Here is an 8,877-nt window from a genome sequence, read left to right as displayed (position 1 = left end):
GTTTTACTGACATGACATAGAAATTGGCAAAAAAACAAGTTGTAGTTATTAACGTCTTTAAATACACATCAAACGACGGAAAACTATCAAAATCTGTTGAGAAGCTGATAAGTGCCTTCCCAGTCAGACTTTTTCCTTCGTTCTACCTACAACGGTTTCGAACGTCACACTCTTGTATATGGTTTGAAAATGCTAATAGATTTATTAACATTTTTTTAGTAGGATATATTGTATATTTTAGAACTTGGTTTCAGTCTTATATTTCCTTATGTTGCAACTCTTGTTATGTTTTGTTTATTTAAAGCAGGAAAAATGAAACAAAGAAGACAACTTATGACATACCTAAGGACATACAATATACTTTACTTTCCTTGTGCGATAAGCCGTGAAAATGTCGGGAGCGAGGACTACCGACACTACAGTGTTGTGCGACTTTTTTGCCACGCGGAAAGAAGGTTCTGAACTGATTAATTAATAGAATGACAAATGCATCTGCCATTCATACTGTTTCCTGGATATTGATTCCTTCGAGGAATTCAGTGGTATTTCAACAGAGATTTTGCAACATATGTTGGGTAAAGCATTTTTTTCGAAATCATAAGCATGTGTACGTCGGAAATGCAGTCGCAGTTTTTTTCTTATAATCATGCCTGCATTTCATTTAACTTCTTATACAAATAGGTATCAGTGATCATAAATGTAAGAGTAAGGGATAGAAAGCAAGGATAGTATTAAACATGAGTGTGGCCAAACGAGAGGGAAATATAAAATAGGCAATTTTACACGGATTTGTAAAAATATTAGGGGAGAGCAGCCCTTGGTCGACACCTTTTTTTCCATTCGTTGTTTATAAACTAGAAATAATAATAATCACAAGAAAATAATTAACCTAATATAAAAAACAAAAAAAAAACCCACACAAATAGACCTGGGAAAATCTATCTAGATCATGGTTTTTAACTTTTTGTGTACGTAAGTACGAATTTAAGAATAATATCGATGCATTTGGCATTCGGTCGTCTCACTAACATATCTGACAAACTAGGTTGAATTGTTAAAATGATAAAATTACGAAACATAACCAAGGCATATTTTATATTAGTGCTGACATGGCACAATGCTACATAACTAAAATATATTACAACGCTGTTAAACTCAGTCCAGTTGGAACTGGGAGTGATATTCGTATTTTTGTTTTATAAGCTGCCTTAGACGTATGGGTAGTGTACCCCGCATAAGCTCTTATGCGATACCCCAGGTCGAATTTCCTGATCTGGACCTGGAATCTGGCAGCCGAAGATCACTGTGGCGTGTCAGCAGTGAACCACGCGTGAGGTATTCCTTCCTCTCGTGTTCTTTGCTCCCCACAGCGGTTAAAACGCATTTTTGGTCTTTTAATTTTCGCATCTTTTTTATCACTGTATCTATTAGCGTATGACCACGCCCATTCTTCCGTACCACATTCTCTCTTATCTAAGTTTTCCCCAGGCCCTCTTCGCTCGTCAAAATGTATTTCATCACCATTTTTACTTCATCATTGTTCAATCAACTGCATAAAATACAGTTTCCTCAACACCGCAACTGAATTTCAGGAGAAATCAATATTTCAAGATACTCACCATTTCCATAATGACACCCTTCATGACATTTTAATACAAATTCATTACCAGTTCTTAAAAGGTAATGGTAAAATGCAATAAATGTTAACATGCAATTTTGTAGCCGTTACCAAAGATGACTCTCACTGTTTTTTTATCTTATCGCTTTGAAGTTTTACAAATATCTTTATTAGCTTTACGTTGTTCCTCATGCTACTTTAACAAACACTTTGCTAAATATTTAGTTATCGAAAGTGAGTCGACTCAATCTGACTTAAATGTGTTTTGTTAGAGGCGAGATTCATCCAGTCCTAAACAGTGACCTCATCCCCCCGGTCTGTAGAAAATAAACTTTGAACTTGTAGAACATGGGGAAGGTCACTGTTAGGAACGCGTGATAATCTCACACAGATATCAGTGTGTATTGATGATATATAAAATATATATATAATATTATATATATATATACTATATGGTATATATATAATATTATATATAATGTGGTGTATGTATTGTAAATATATATATAGAGATAATTAAATATATATATGATATATATAGTATAAGAGAGAGTATATATATAGATATATATAATGGGTATAGATATACATAGAATATATATATATATATATATATATATATATATATATATAGATATATAGATATAGATATATAATTATATGTATATGTATATATATATTATATACTAGATATATGATATATATATATATATATAGATATATAGATATATAGATATATAGATATAACAATATATTGTATATGTGTGTGTATGTATGTATGTATACTATATATGTGTGTTTTATATGTCGTATGTATACATATATGGTGTGTATATGTATGTATATATATATATACATTACACACACAACACACACAACCACACACACACACACACACATATATATATGTGTAATGCTTTACCATGCTCACAACAGTCCTGATGAGAATTAGAACCGTGATCATCGTATCTAGTTTGATTATTCGAAAGACGTGTCTGGAACGTAACAGTATCGTCAATGATTTTTGATGGTGCAATCAATATTGCCTGCAACATAATGTATATCATAGTGATAAATAGAAACTGTATAATCTGTGTATGGTGACACTGATTCATTCCCAGCTGCCTTCGTTTAGGTCTCGGCGGGCGACTGGAACAAGTAACACCTTGAAGTATATCTAGAGCTGGGACTGAGCGTTTCCACGTTCACAATAACCGCAATAATGACCGAGCATGCGCTGAACCCCCTTTGCTTCAGCCCCTCCCGTTCTCTCCGTCGGGCCAGGGACAACGGAAGTCGAAGTTCTTCGCAGACGATGACCAAGCCATCCACAAGTTCCCGTTATCCAGCCTGTCTCTCCCCATAGCCTGCGGGCGCTGGACGCCTTCGAAGACCGAACTACCCAAACCGAAGAAATCTGACAGCGGCCGTCGCAACCTCGTCGATGAACAATAAACAACTCCTGGACGCTTCCCCTGGATTGAGCATTCCCGTTTCGCCTCATGGACTTGGAGGTACTACGAGCCGTGGTCAACACGGCGACAGGTCCAGTGCCTCCGGCAGGTAGCGAAGGAGTGTCCATCCAGCTCACGGAGTCGATGGCAGGGCGAACAGTGGATACAACACCAGTCACATCGGCTGTGCCCCCCCCCCCCCCCTCAGTCCTAGCCAGTCCCTCGGTCGTCGCAGCACGTGGCAGAAAGCGGCACCCTACAGGAAAAAAACCCTCAGCGAGGTCGCACGCGTCAACGCAAACGGAATGAATGTATAATGAGTGCTCAGTACTGTTTTTGTTCATATATGCAAGCCCATTATATGATTAGGTAAACCCATTGCAGGAATATGACAAGTTAAATGGATTTGATGCATGCTTGTCTGTAAAAGAAAATAATAAAAGTATAGCGGAAGCAGTTTTATATTAGTTAGGAAACTTATCATTAAGCATTTATATATATATATATATATATACATGTATATATGCATACATAATACATATACATATGTACATGTATATACATATATATATATATATATATATATATATATATATATATACATGTATATATACATACATACATAAATATATACATGTATATATGCATACATACATATGTACACATACATGTATATATACATACATACATAATACATTATTATTAACACTACATGTATATATTACATACATACATATATACACATACATATATACATATATACACATACATGTATATATACATACATACATATATACACTACATTGTTATATAACATACATGCATATATACACATACATGATATATACAACATGCATATATAACATACATGCTATATACACATACATGCATAAATACCATAACATGCATGTATACACTATCAGGTATAATACACATGCATGTATAACATACAGGTATATATTACATACATGCATGTATACACATACAGTTATATACATACATGATGTATACACATACAGTCATATATACATACAGCATGTATACCCACATACAGGTATATACATACATGATGTATACACATTACAGGTATATATACATACATGCAGGTATACACATCAGGTATAACGACCAAACTACATACATGCATGTATTACACATACAGGTATATATTCTCAGACATGCATGTATACACATACAGGTATATATTACATACATGCATGTATACACATAAAGGTATAATACATAAATGCATGTATACACATAAAGGGATATTATACATACATGCCTATATAAACATCCCAAGGTATAGATACATAACATGCCCAATTTTTATTTTTTAAATTTACAAATACAGGTATATATACATACAGGCCTCATATCACATCACAGGTAATATATACAAAATGAATATTCTACACATACAGGTACCAAAACGTTTTATTTATCAATAAATTATATATTTTATGTTGTTAAATAAATTATCGTATAGAGATGGACTTCTAAATATCATATACATATGTACTTGTTTTTTAGTTTGTTATCGTGAACATGTTAGGAAAATATATGGCTAAGATTACATTAATAAGCAATAAGGGCATTTCCAAAACCTTAGATTATAATGTGTGTTTAATTTTCTTCCTGTCTTATCTAAATCATATAAGCTGTTAAAAAAAACATTTTCATGTTGCATTAACAGATTATGAAGTAAGAGAAAAAATCATTCATAGATGTACACCTCAATTTAACAATATTAATGTGTAATTCCATTTACATATGCAGAAATTGGTGCGCCTGCTCCTCAGTCAGTCAGTAACGAACAACCACTAGTAATACTGGCATCAAACATTAAAGACCACCAGTACTGCTGACATCAGTCGATGACAATACTGGCCTTAAGATGTCACCTGATCACCCATGCTTAATTTGCCATCACTACTATCACTACTACTTTCAACAATAAATGACTTGGCCGATTTGCCACCGTCTTTCATAATCACTGTAGAAGAAAATGTAAAAGTATATACTCATTTAACTTGTGTATATGCCAACTTCCTAAAAAGCGCTGATAATTTATTCAAGCAGCGCAATGAATATGCTAAGCGTGTATTGGAAATGCAAACATAATAAAAAATAGCTTATACTGCTGTGATGCATTTATGTACATATATATATATACGTGTGTGTGTGTGTGTGTGTGTGTGTGTGTGTGTGTGTGTGTGTGTGTGTGTGTGTGTGTGCGTGTGTGTGTGCGTGTGTGTGTGCGTGTGTGTGTGCGCGTGTGTGTGTGCGCGTGTGTGTGTGCGCGTGCGTGCGTGCGTGCGTGCGTGTACGTCTACGTGTGTGCACGTGTACGTGCATATATGTGGAAAAGATAATCTCATTTTGTAGGCACGGTGAGTAAGTCAGGCAAAATGTTAATCATATATTTTTAAATAAAATTATTGTAAAAGGATATATTATTTTTATTTATTTATTTTTTTTTTACTATTTTTTATTGTTAGCGTACATTTTATTTAGATTTATAATTTCCTTTTAGTTTTATTTATGTTACAGACTATTAAAAAATAAAAGTAAAATTTTAATATCTGAATATCATATACCTCTATTATTCTAACATTTATACAAATATATACATACAGTATATAAACTTTATATAGATATTACAATGTAACATCATGGTAAGAAAAAAATAATGGAAACCTGATATCATAAACAATTATGTTAAATATACACACTTAGTATCAATATACAGTATATATACTATAAAAATACTTCTATTAAGAACGTAACTTATATAACATATATAACAAATCACAATACTACAAAACTTCTTCACAGTATATATATTATACAAATACCGTATACATATACATACGTATATATACATACGTATATATACATACGATATATACAACGTATATATACATACGTATATATACATACGTATATATACATACATATGTATATATATATACGTATATATACATACGTATATATACATACATATGTATATATATATACGTATATATACATACGTATATATACATACGAATTACTACATATACATACGTATATATACATACGTATATATACATACGAATATATACATACGTATATATACATACGTATATATACATACGTATATATACATACTATATATACATACGTATATATACATACGTATATATACACATATATATACATATATATACATACATATATACTATATATACATATATAATACATACATATATATACTATATATATATATATCTAATATATATATATGTATATATATATATATCTATTAGATATTATTATCTATATATTATAATCTATATATATATTATATAATCTATACATATCATATACATTATATATACATAAAACTATATATATATATATATCATATAAATATATATATATATATATAATCTACTATAATTATATATATATATATTTATATCTAATATATATATATTTATATATATATATCTTTTATATATATATTTTTTATTTATTTATAAAATGTTATATATATATTTATATATTATTATTTTATATATTATTATAAATTTTGTATAATATATTCTTATTATTTGTATATTTTCTGTCTGTTATTATATATGTTATATATTTTATATGTTGTCATCATTGTCTTATTATATGTTGTTATATCCCGTTGTATATGTATGTATTCTATATATTTTCTATTTGTCTATCTCCTGTTGTCTTATCTGTATGTATATATCTGTATGTTTTATGTATGTATCTATATGTATGTATATATACGTATGTATATATACTATGTATATATAACTATGTAATATATACCTATGTATATATACGTATGTATATATACGTATGTATATATACGTATGTATATATACGTATGTATATATACGTTGTATATATACGTATGTATATATACGTATGTATATTATCTATGTATTATACGTATGTAATATACGTATGTATATATACGATGTTATACGTATGTATATACGTATGTATATATACGTTGTATATATACGTATGTATATATAGTATGTATATATACTTTATGAAATATACGTATGTATCTATACGTATGTATATATACGTATGTATATATACGTATGTATATATACGTATGTATATATACGTATGTATATATACGTATGTATATGTATACGGTATTTGTATAATATATATACTGTGAAGAAGTTTTGTAGTATTGTGATTTGTTATATATGTTATATAAGTTACGTTCTTAATAGAAGTATTTTTATAGTATATATACTGTATGTATATATTTGTATAAATGTTAGAATAATAGAGGTATATGATATTCAGATATTAAAATTTTACTTTTATTTTTTAATAGTCTGTAACATAAATAAAACTAAAAGGAAATTATAAATCTAAATAAAATGTACGCTAAAAATAAAAATAGTAAAAAAAATAAATAATAAAATAATATATCCTTTTACAATAATTTTATTTAAAAATATATGATTAACATTTTGCCTGACTTACTCACCGTGCCTACAAAATGAGATTATCTTTTCCACATATATGCACGTACACGTGCACACACGTAGACGTACACGCACGCACGCACGCACGCACGCGCACACACACACGCGCACACACACACGCGCACACACACACGCACACACACACGCACACACACACGCACACACACACACACACACACAACACACACACACACACACACACACACACACACACACACACACACACACACACACACACGTATATATATATATGTACATAAATGCATCACAGCAGTATAAGCTATTTTTTATTATGTTTTGCATTTTCCAATACACGCTTAGCATATTCATTGCGCTGCTTGAATAAATTATCAGCGCTTTTTAGGAAGTTGGCATATACACAAGTTAAATGAGTATATACTTTTACATTTTCTTCTACAGTGATTATGAAAGACGGTGGCAAATCGGCCAAGTCATTTATTGTTGAAAGTAGTAGTGATAGTAGTGATGGCAAATTAAGCATGGTGATCAGGTGACATCTTAAGCCATATTGTCATCGACTGATGTCAGCAGTACTGGTGGTCTTTAATGTTTGATGCCAGTATTACTAGTGGTTGTTCGTTACTGACTGACTGAGGAGCAGGCGCACCAATTTCGCATATGTAATGGAATTACACATAATATTGTTAAATTGAGGTGTACATCTATGAATGATTTTTTCTCTTACTTCATAATCTGTTAATGCAACATGAAAATGTTTTTTTTAACAGCTTATATGATTTAGATAAGACAGGAAGAAATTAAACACACATTATAATCTAAGGTTTTTTGGAAATGCCCTTATTGCTTATTAATTAATCTTAGCCATATTTTTCCTAACTTGTTCACGATAACAAACTAAAAACAAGTACATCTGTATATGATAATTTAGAAGTCCATCTCTATACGATAATTTATTTAACAACCATAAAATATATAATTATATTGATAAATAAAACGTTTGGTAGAGCAGACAATGATAGTATACACTTACTAGTTAATCTTAATAATTGACTTTGCGATACCAAATGTTTCATGAAACTATTACAAGAAAGAACAATAAATATTAAACTTATACTAACTCCTTCAAATAGCCATATACTGAATCCTGTCATCAATGCATGCTAAAGATGGATTCCCCCGACATCTGGACAACCATGTGACAAAGACTAATGTCGGGTGTTGTATGCCTTTTGGGGCTTCAACTACCCTGATGTCCACCGCCCTCGCTCCAAGATGCCCCGTTGTCCCTCCACCTTGCATCACT

Source organism: Penaeus monodon, chromosome 1, assembly GCF_015228065.2.
Source record: "Penaeus monodon isolate SGIC_2016 chromosome 1, NSTDA_Pmon_1, whole genome shotgun sequence".
NCBI lineage: Eukaryota > Metazoa > Arthropoda > Malacostraca > Decapoda > Penaeidae > Penaeus > Penaeus monodon.
The sequence above is the reverse complement of the archived record's forward strand: the minus strand, read 5'-3'. Positions refer to the sequence as shown.